Consider the following 10,797-nt stretch of genomic DNA (forward strand, 5'->3'; position numbering starts at 1 on the left):
GTTATCACAGTATGTCCATCTGTTTAACCAGGCCTATGGGCAAAAAATGAAAAAAGTGAGGTGCGAAAACATTCTTCACTTCAGAAATTAAGTATCATTATAATGAGAGATGGAGGTTACCTAAAACCCTTTCAAGTCACAGAAGTCACAGTCAAAGAAGGGCTTGATTAAGTGTATCTAAAAGTAAGGCTCTAATTTTTCAAGATAATTACCTGCCGTGAGACACTTTCTGGAAGATTTAAGGGCTGACAATTAACTTTCTGATATAATGACTCCCTTCATTGGCTTTGGTATCTGAGGATTCTCTCAATAGATCATTTTTAGAAATAGAATAATCGTGTCAAGCACTTTCTAGGTAAAACCACAGGCAAGTGAAATCGGTGAGCCGATTGGGGAGGCTGGAGTTTATTTTGGCAGCGTACCTTTGTATCCCAGCAGCGCTGAGGGTGAGAAGCCAAGCAGTCAGCTGTGAGGGGAGCCCAGGTAAAAACTGCAGATGCGTCATTAATTTATCCCAGTTTACATTGTGGCAGAGAGTTCAAAGCTTGCTTTTTTTTGTTTCTCTGTGTATGTCCTCAGTTTTCCCTTTGGCCCTGATCAGCCTGGCATTTTGGGTACTGGAGGCAGGTAGAGTAGCAGGTCAGGACAGAAGAGAAAGCAGCGTGGATCCTGCCAGTCACACGGGGCCCAGAAGACGGAGTAGCCAGGCCCTGCAGGACCAACTGGCAGATGGCTGCCTCAGGATAATGACCAGGTGACATCTGCAGCGTGAACAAGCCATCAGGCTAACAGACTCACCTTGACCCACCAGGGAAGCCAAGCTGCCCATTCTCAACCTCCTCCTCCTCCTCCTCCTCCTATTCCCCTCCGGTTACACCCACAAACCAAGAAGTGTAACAGAAGTTTATTGATTCACTAAGTTTCTCAACTTCCTGAAAAAAGAGGTGTGAGAAAGTCTTTAAAAAAACATTAACAGATTTTCTGTGGGTGTTTGAATTGAGTTTTCTTTTATTCACACGGGATTCATTCGCTGCCTCTATCAATGCCAAAGAACTGGGAGTAAATTATTATCTAAACCATTCTTCTTCTTTTTAAAAAAAAAAAAATGTTGCGACTTTAACCAAAAATCATTAACCCCAAAATATTGTCAGACAAACCGTTCTCTGAATAACTTTTGGAACATGGTCAAATGATGTCTCTTTTTTTATTATTTTGCTCACAATGTTGCTATCGACTAGCATGTGATTATGAAAATGCGAGGTTTGTGCCGTGTCTAGAGACTAACTCATACACATCGACTACGTGCTGCTGTGCACAAAGGTCATCTTTTGACAGCGCTGAGATCAGGAAAAGGTCAGACTCATTGTGCCATTTGGAAAAGAGGCAGTGTGATACCAGCCTGCCAATATAATTGCAGCATGTCTTTTTCATCTGAGTGTTAAGACCATACACTGTTTACTAAATAGTTTACTATGAGTTTAAAACTGCTGGCAAACTGATGTTAGAGATGCAGTTAGGAACACTTTGCAGGCTGAAAAGAAAAAAGGTGCAATGTTGAATGAAACTGAATAGAAAATATCATTGCGGCTGCAACACTACATGAACATTTAAATAAGCTGTTTTGTGTTCTGGTGTTGAACAGACATTAAGTAAGTTAGTAAAAAGTGCGAAGAGTTAGACAGAAAGAAGATTCACCAAATATGTTTTGAGCCCTTGGGGGGGGAGACCTTGAATACCTTAAAAACATGGGCACAGTGCAAGACTGTATTCTTTTGTATTTTTACTTTTACAAAGTCAAATACACCTGGATGAATCTGATAACGTACAGAATGATGTGCATTATATATATTTTGTCAGGATATGAGTCACTACATTAACTTGCAGTAGATATAAAGAACATCAGAACAAAGTGTAACAGAGGGGAACGCCCTGCGTACTAAGTGCAATGATTACTGATTGCAAACATAATTATGTGACATGCATACAAATAAATCGAACTAAAAAGCAAGGAATCTCCGGCTGCTTGTATGCTTGACGTGACCTCTTTCCAGCCTGGGCTCTGATGTTGATGAACGTGATTTGCGAACATGGCGGCTTGACGCTCATTTGAAGAATGGACTAACTGACACATGTCCCCTTCCAAGTCAGCTTGTTTTTATAAATAAAAGTTTGTGGGTAGATTTGTAAGAGTGTCAAAAGTTGTTTTGTTAAATTGCACATTTACACCTATTTGTTCTCGAAGCTATGACTCACGTACGCTCATTTTAAACCTTTGGTACGAGAGTTTAACATTTCCCCGGTGTATGACTTGATACTAACTTATAACACTAATAACGCTACTAGCAAAATACCTCTGCTAATTAAATCCATGCTTTACTTTATAACAGCAGTCTTGTGAGTAACCACAACTTAGGTGTGTTTTTAAGGGGCTCTTTAGTGATCTGAGGGCCCCAGGCAAACGCTGTCTTGCTTTACTTTGCATGCTTTCTCGAGCTGGGAATGTTGGTATTTGCGACAGTAGAAGTAGGCCTACCTAAAACGATTTACTGATAATAATAAAAAATCAAGACCGCACTGTAAAAGTCCTGCATTCAAATTTGTATTTCAAGTGGAGAGTAAATCAGAGGCATTATCAACACAATGTACTTACATGTACTGAATTCAAGGTGATGCTGGATAGTTTAATAAATAATAATGCATCATATTTTGTCTGTTATATTTTGTGAGTCAAATCTGAATCTGCAACGTAGTGCTACTATGTTTGCCTCTGCAGTAGAAGTGCACAGTCAGTAGAAGGCAATGCAGGTGAGTATCATATGTTGTGCTGGTAGCAATGCAATACTTTTCATATTTAAACGTTATGATAAATCCATATGTTTGGGTGCCTATTAGTTGGCCTATAGGCCCATGTTGCCTCGTATATATGGGGGCTTGTCCTAACTTGGTTGACCAGGTTTAGATTTGTGTAGTGAAGTTGGTTCTGCTGGTTGTAATTGGCTTGATGTGCAGAGACTGTCAGAGGGACGGGGCAGCGGTGATGTTAGCTGTGTATGGGCTGCTCTTGCTGTTAGTGTGTTAGTGTGATAGTTAAATTCTGTACGGATCAGTTTGGGTTTTTTGTTCGGATAGTCAAAGTTTAGTTATGGCTTCTGTGGAGGAATTCTTCTTCGGAGTTGTCGGAGCACTGCATGTTAAGTGTCAGATTTAAGATGGATGCTGTTGGTCCTAGGCTTCAAGCCTTTGCTGCTCCTGGCTTTACTGAGGGAAGCAATAGTTTCTGGTGTTTCCTGCTAACTGCATGTTTTGCGGACTGTTTTTCAAACAAATATATTCCGGCTTTTGTGATCGTGGTCATGTTCCAGAGGTTTCTGGGTAATTCTGGACTCAGTACGGAGAGAATTGCACAGCCTGTTGGGTGTCTCTGGATATTGGACCCAGTTACCTAACTGGTGTGTTTGTGCAGTGACATGCAAGTTGGTAGCTTTGCCTGTTACCTTTGGGAACATAAGCGCTACAGCTCATGCCTTGGTTGGTGTGAGCTTGGTTGTAGTTCGGTTGCTTCGTTGTGCTGTGCGTCTGGGGACGACTTGGTTGGCTAGTGAGCCTTTGCCAGAGGAACCTTTTGGATGCTACTTCAGATTAGCGCTTACGGTAGTTCAGTTCAGCTCTGTGCGTTTTGGTAGCTGGTAATTATGGTCATTCTTGCATCTCCATGCATGAACTGGCCCCTTCAAAGAAACCTTGTTTTTAAATCGTGTGCTGTTCCCTATTACTGTGTAATCTCTCTGGTCTTCCTTCCTTCTCAGCTCTCACTCTTAGATGCTTCTCCACATGTTGGGCTGGGGGATGCACTACAACCAGTTGGTATGAAATCTGTAAATTTGAAATCTGTATGTAGTTGGCAATAAATAAATGTAAGAGCTGTCGGTATTCCCGGTGGGAACACCGTTTTGATTGAGGGGGGTGTGACGACCCCTCCCTTCCACTTTGGGGTCTGTGTTCTATTTGCTGGCTCTAATTTGTCTTTCAGGTTGTTGCTCGTCAGCTGATGAGCCACACCTGAGCCTGGTGGGAGTTCCAGCTATAAAGACTACCTGAACAGGGATGGCGGCTCTTCCTTGGCTGACACGGCTGCCGTTTAGTTTTCTTTGTTTCAGACATTTTCACACATCCACAGAGGCTCACTTTGGTTTCAGCTTAGCACCAGTTCAGCACCCGAGCCTCCCACATCCCAGGTCAAAACACGTGATTGCCGACTCACTTTCCCATTTCTCGTACAAGAAATTCAGACTATTGGCACCGGCCTCCGACCGTCTGTCGACTGCGGTCAAATGATGATAGCTTGTGTCGCGGTTCTTTGCATCCATAACACCAGAGCAGCCAGTCGAATATAAATGACTTAGCAAATGCAATACATACTGTACTTCTCATGGGCGAGATAAATAACTGTTTAGCAGTATCTAGCACCGGCCGTGACAGCGAGTGGCTAGTATTGTTGTCATCATGGCTCCTAGAGACACCTACTGTAGTGGGAAGTTTCCTTTCTTTGCCCAGTCCATCAAGAGCTCTGGTACTTACTTTGCAATATTTCCCTCTCAAACTGTGAAGGACCATAAAATGGCTTTCAATCTCAAAGTCTCCCTAGCTCCGTAAACTCTTCTAGCTTATGCACACTGCTTAGGATGCATTTTCAAGTAGTTAACCCACTTACTGTTCTTGTTTAGAGACAAAACATACTTCTGGGGTTTCAATTTTGTATCCGAGCGTATAGCGTCTTTAAAGACTCTGTGAAACAGCTTAAAGTCTCAGACAATGCAAAATTAATTTACATAAACATCCATGGTCACCTTTGAGAACGGTCACGGACAGATGGGATGCTTTAGTTGTGATGAAACTGTAGCTGGAGGTTTCCCAAAGCTCGGAGCTTTCTGGGAAAAAAGAACGACAATAAATACAAATGATCACATCCGAATAATCAAGCTTGTATTCTTGTCAGGATTAGGTTAACCCGTGACCACCTAAATATTATAACCTCATTGTCTGATTGATAGAAAACTTTTGCTTTGGTTAATACTGTATAAATGTAATTGTGGGCTCTGTGCAGTTATGATGCATTCAGGGACTCCGGAATGTTGTGTTTCCACTGACCCCTCTTTGATATTCTCATATAGAATATAAGAGCTAAGCCTCATTCAAAAGCAAATATAGCAAAGAGCTCTGCGAATATCTGGAGTCTATCCAGATCCATCGAAAAAAAAAATACTCTCTCATTACCATCTCTGCAGGGATGTGGAGAGCAGCACTCTGATCCACTGGCATGGTTTAACTCCATTTCTCTCATGTTTCACCGAATTGTTGTTTTGCTTCTTTGCATCATTTATTAATCTAGAAGCTTCTTACAATATTTGTTTATCCAATAACACAGTGTTTTATTTTGACTGAAAGACAACAGGCGCATGAGTGACAACTGTGTACATGCAGAGCAAACAGGATTAAGAGAGTTTTCTCAAGCGTGCTTTAAAATGAAAATGGGGAAGCATACCACATGTTCTGACACTTCAGTCCTTAAGCTGGTAAACACACCCACCAGTTTGTTGAAGATTATTCAAAACGGCAAAAATCAGTTTGTGCCTTTTGGTGTTTTCATCACGTCAACAGAATGTAGTTAGAAAAAGGGGCATACTATAATGTTAATAGGTTTGACAAGTGTGCAGAGTTAATGTGAACACTACAATGAACCATAATTGAATAATTAGACATGGTTTACGGACTTCGAGTCTACAGGGAAATCTCAGGGAAAAAAAGGTATGGGAAACCTAAGGTATGTAAATTACAAAAGAAATGCAGCATGTACAAATGCTTTACCCAAATCAATTTTGAATGTCATTAAGAAAATCCAGCATAAGTGACATTATTGATCTGACGTCTGACATACTTGTGATGTACTTACTTAGAAATGCATATGTGTATTTTTGGGTGACAGCTCAGGAGATATCTTAATCTCCCTCAAGACCTTCAAATGCCAAGATTCATTTCTCTCTGCTCCCGTTGGAATGATGTTATTATGGTTCGGGGAGATGACAGTTGTATCAATTATGCATAAGGTGAGGGTGTGTGGAAGGCATCTATGCAAATCAAATTCACCCCATGGATGGCAGTGATATAAATGAAAATGTTCATTTCAAAGTGGTGAGTTCAGGTAAGTTCCAGTGGCTCCAGAAAAGTCTGTGAACAACCTCAGACGAAGAGACACTATAGAAGTGTTGCCCCATGTCGGCTGGTTCTATCTCAACTCGCAATTCTTTTTAAGTCTCCGGACACTCAAATTTGCCATTTTGAAGGACATTTGATTCATAAAAACAGACAAATAAAACTGTGCTCTGTGTGCATTGGTAAATACATAATTAGTTTGATGAGAGGATCAATACCACTCTTGTGTCTGTTATCTATAGTTTATCATATAATGTGGGGGGGGAAGCAAGGCTAGCTCTATCCAAAGCTAAAATAATCAGTCTACTCAGCTCATTCATTAATATCACATCTTGTGACATACGACAACCAAAGTGTAAAAACAACAATTTTCTCTTTAACAGCGCCACGCTAGCTGTTTCCACTCTTTTTGCTAAGCTAAGCTAACCTGCAGGCTGCCAGCTATAGCTTCACATTCATCATACAGAGATGAAAGTGGTATGGATCTTTCCTAAGTCTCTGCAAGTGGATGCCATCAGAAATGTTGAACTATTGCTTTAACAAGAAATTCTCAAAGCGTGGTCCACTCACTAGCTTATTGTAGAGCTTTCAACAGCATTGTTTGGTGCTCCTCTGGAAATGGAACTAAACTCCATCTGCTGCATGTGACTGTGACTTCATCTACACATACAGTACATATGTGCGCACATATAGGCTAGTGCACACTTAAAATGTACATTCGTGTGTTGTGTGTACATATAGAGACGAGTGTGAGTAGAAGCTATGTAAGCAGAGCGGAGGGCTTGTGGAGGATGGATGATCTAGTGGGGTGTTCTCTCGCTTGTATCCTTCCCTGTTCCTCCATATCCCTTTCTCCTCCTAATCCTCTCCCTCTTTGTCTCAAAATCTCTGTAAAAATCTCCCTCCTGTCTCTCGCTGCCTGTGCTGCACATTCTCATATCAACAGCTCCACCAACAGGTGGAAAAATGCCCATTCTCAGGTTTAGGCTCCATCGGTCCAAGGCGCTCTCCACATTTCCCCCCTGACGGTTAAATGCCACACCACATATTTTCAAGGTCCATGCTTTAAATTTCCTGTTAACTGAGAGCTGTTCCCATGTGAACTGCTGCAGTGGGGGGAAATTATTTATTGTCATTCAACACGCGGCACTGCTGAATCAACAGAGCCATGGGATAAAAGAGTAAGGACATTGCACAATGGCACACAGCTGCTCTCGCCATTGCCGGCATATAATTCAACCAACATAATATGAAGGAAATGCTCCGTAAATCAGCTCTTCAACAGGATCTTTTATACTTTGTATGTTCATAGTGCCTTTTCATTTTCAGTTCTGCATGGAATGCTAATAATAATAACGGTGAGACATACTAAAACATCAGCTCTGTGTATTCAGCACACAAACTGACACAATTAAACTCCCAAATCCATCCACTGGGAGGCAGAGATGAGGCAATCTGCCTTTGTTTTGTGCCCACATGATCTGGAAACCTCTCTCGAGCATTTCAACTCAAAAAGGAGCCAACTGCTTCAGGCGAGATGTGTTCTGCGTTCGATAGCAGCTTTATGAGAACTATTCTCAGCACAAGAGGCTGTGTTTTTTTTGTTTCAAACCAAAAACGGAAATCTATGGGAAAAAACGCCATTGTGTTTGTTCTATAAATGTCTTCATTTAAGAACAACATAGGTGCATCATCAGTACACATAAAATATTGCCACAGATTGATGCAGTTCTTGATACAAACAAAAAAAAGGTTACACATACAGTAATGAAACACATGACAGATTGCTTCTTTTTCTAGTTAAGAGAAAGTGCACAAATGTTCAATATATCCAGAACAACTGGTTACCTTGAGCATAGAAAACCCGAACTTGTTCATCAATTGGGTTTTTTTCTCGAGGCTAAAGCAATGTTTACCACTTTACAGCCAACTACGACGCATTATGACTTTCAAACAGTGGCATTGAAACCAGCTCAAAGCGGTCTTGCACAAAATATATTTCCTATAATTCTTTTTAAGTAAGTGGCTGTGATGTAGTGCTCGCTCAGACAATCAGATGAGATCTCGGATTTGAGATGCAGCTCGAATATCGCCAACATTGGCACGCAAGTGCTGTTGTTCAGTGAACACAACGGTACAGAAACCGGATGGTTTGAAAACCAGTTGGGACGTAACACCGGCTTGTTGCTGGAACGATAGCGACAACATATGTTAGCAATGACTGCAAGACATACCACAGATTATGTTTACGACGGGCACAGAATTCTCAACGTACATTAACCTGCACCCACCATCCAACGGCATGTTTCAAGTTGTAAACCTGTTGCCTAGCTTGATGTCTGTCATTTTGGACTTAGTTTTACTTCATAGAGTTTGGTTAGATTAAAACCGACTTTGTATTTGTGTTCAGTATCCAAGAGAGACCACACAGCTAAAATGTGTGTAACAGCGTCAAACTAGATGAGGTCAGACTAGCCCCATTGATAATCTGAAGTGGAAGGACTATAATTTGAGTGGTTAATAAAGGTTGTGGCCACTAGGGGGCATCAGTTAGAAGGCATTTCAGACTAGCTGTTCCTTTAAAATTTGTATTGGAAGTAGATGAAGGAGTAGTGTGGTTCTGTGACAGACAGTAATGAGAATAATTAGTACAATCTATATGTAACGTGACATATTTCAACAGGTCTTTCATTTTACAGGTCTACAGTGCAACAAATATTGAACCTCTGTTTGACATGACTTCGGTATGGTGTTATAATCGAGGCCTAATACAAAGCAAATACAAACCCAGAAAGTGAAATAGTAACTGAGGGTAATTTCTGACATTTCCGTTCAAACATTGATTTGTAAATATGTAACATGCATACGGCATCACGCTTAATCAGATGAACATTTTCAGCAGTATTTCTAAGCTACAGAATCCCTCTTTTCTGAATTAAAGGAACACTGTGTAACATGAAGGGGGGTTTATTGGTAGAAATGGAATACAATATCCAACTATGTTTTCATTAGTATAAAATGACCCCAAACTAAGAATCATTGTGTTTTTGTTGGCTTAGAAAAGGCCATTTGTATCTACAGGGGGAGCGGGTCCTCTTCAGAGTCCGCCATCTTGCACCATTATGTTTCTACAACAGCCCAGAATGGACAAACCAAACACGGGCTGTAGCAGGCTAAATTATGTCAGACTTGATAAGCCCCAACGTTACTGTTGCTTTTTATCAGTCATTTTTTATGTTTTGGTGTAATTTATTATCTCATTGCAGCACACATATCCTCTGCTCTCTCAGTCGGGTTTGAGCTCCTCCAGCTACGATCACACAAAGACACAAACGCAGAGTGAAGACAGCCAGCAGTGAAGTGAAGATTAATGGCGTTGATTACAACCACGCTCGTTACCGCAGAGTAAAACACATCAAAATGTAATAAAAAGGTCCTAATATGGTGTATCATAAAAATGTCGTAAAAACAGCATAGAATAGTATGCTATAAACAAATCATGTTTTATTATGTCATAAAAAAAGTTATTGTATAGTATGTAATAAAAAATTATAAATGTCTCAATATAGTAGCATGAATAAATGTTAATGCCTTAAAACATTATGATATTAAATATCGTAAAAAGTGATAGTATAATCAAATGGTCTTAAAAAAGACATAGTATTGTATGTCATGACAGATCATTTTAAAGTATTGTCATAGTATGCCATAACAATATTATAATTAACATGTAGTTAAAAACTCATAAAAAAGTCATAGTTTATGGTGTCATGTAAAACAGCTTCGGAACCTTTGCAACACAAATTACACGCACATATATATATATATATATATATATATATATATATATATATATATATATATAGTAGAGTGTAGTGTGTCATAAAAATGCCATACAAATCAGATAATATATCATGCCACAAAATGATACAAAATGTCACAGTATAATATGCCATTAAAATGTTATCGTATAGTATGTCATAAAAATGCTAATAAAAATAGTATGTCATAGAAATTATCATAAATACATGACAAATATGTGATGTCATAAAAATGTCATAGTATATAATATGCCTTAATAATAAGAATACAGTATGGTATATCATTAAAATATACTAAAATAATGGCATAGTATATCATAAGCATGCCATAAAAATGTCATTGTATGTTATAACAATGTCATATAAATGTCTTAGTATGTGTTAACATGCCCAAGTGGCCATGGAGGCAAATGAGCAGATCAGGAGTCAAGAAGAGGTTTCAGATGAAACTTCATCTATTTTTACATTCTTACACCTCACCAAAAGTTCGCCATCACCAGTTCCCACCAGTCTCTACCAGTCTCCTGACACAAACAAACTGAGCTCCTTATATACACCTTCTCACTCTAATTAGCCCAGACATACCATCTAAGGTAAGTATATATATCAACATAATGGGTGTTATTTGTTCCACAATAATGAGAGTTAATAAATCATAAAGATGTGAATCGTAGTAACAACACAGGAGAGTCAGAAGATATAAAGAGAGCTCAGTCACACATCTACAAAGTTCTGACAAGAGGCCTAATCAGACAACAAATGAAAG

Source organism: Pholis gunnellus, assembly GCF_910591455.1.
Source record: "Pholis gunnellus genome assembly, chromosome: 11".
Taxonomy (NCBI): domain Eukaryota; kingdom Metazoa; phylum Chordata; class Actinopteri; order Perciformes; family Pholidae; genus Pholis; species Pholis gunnellus.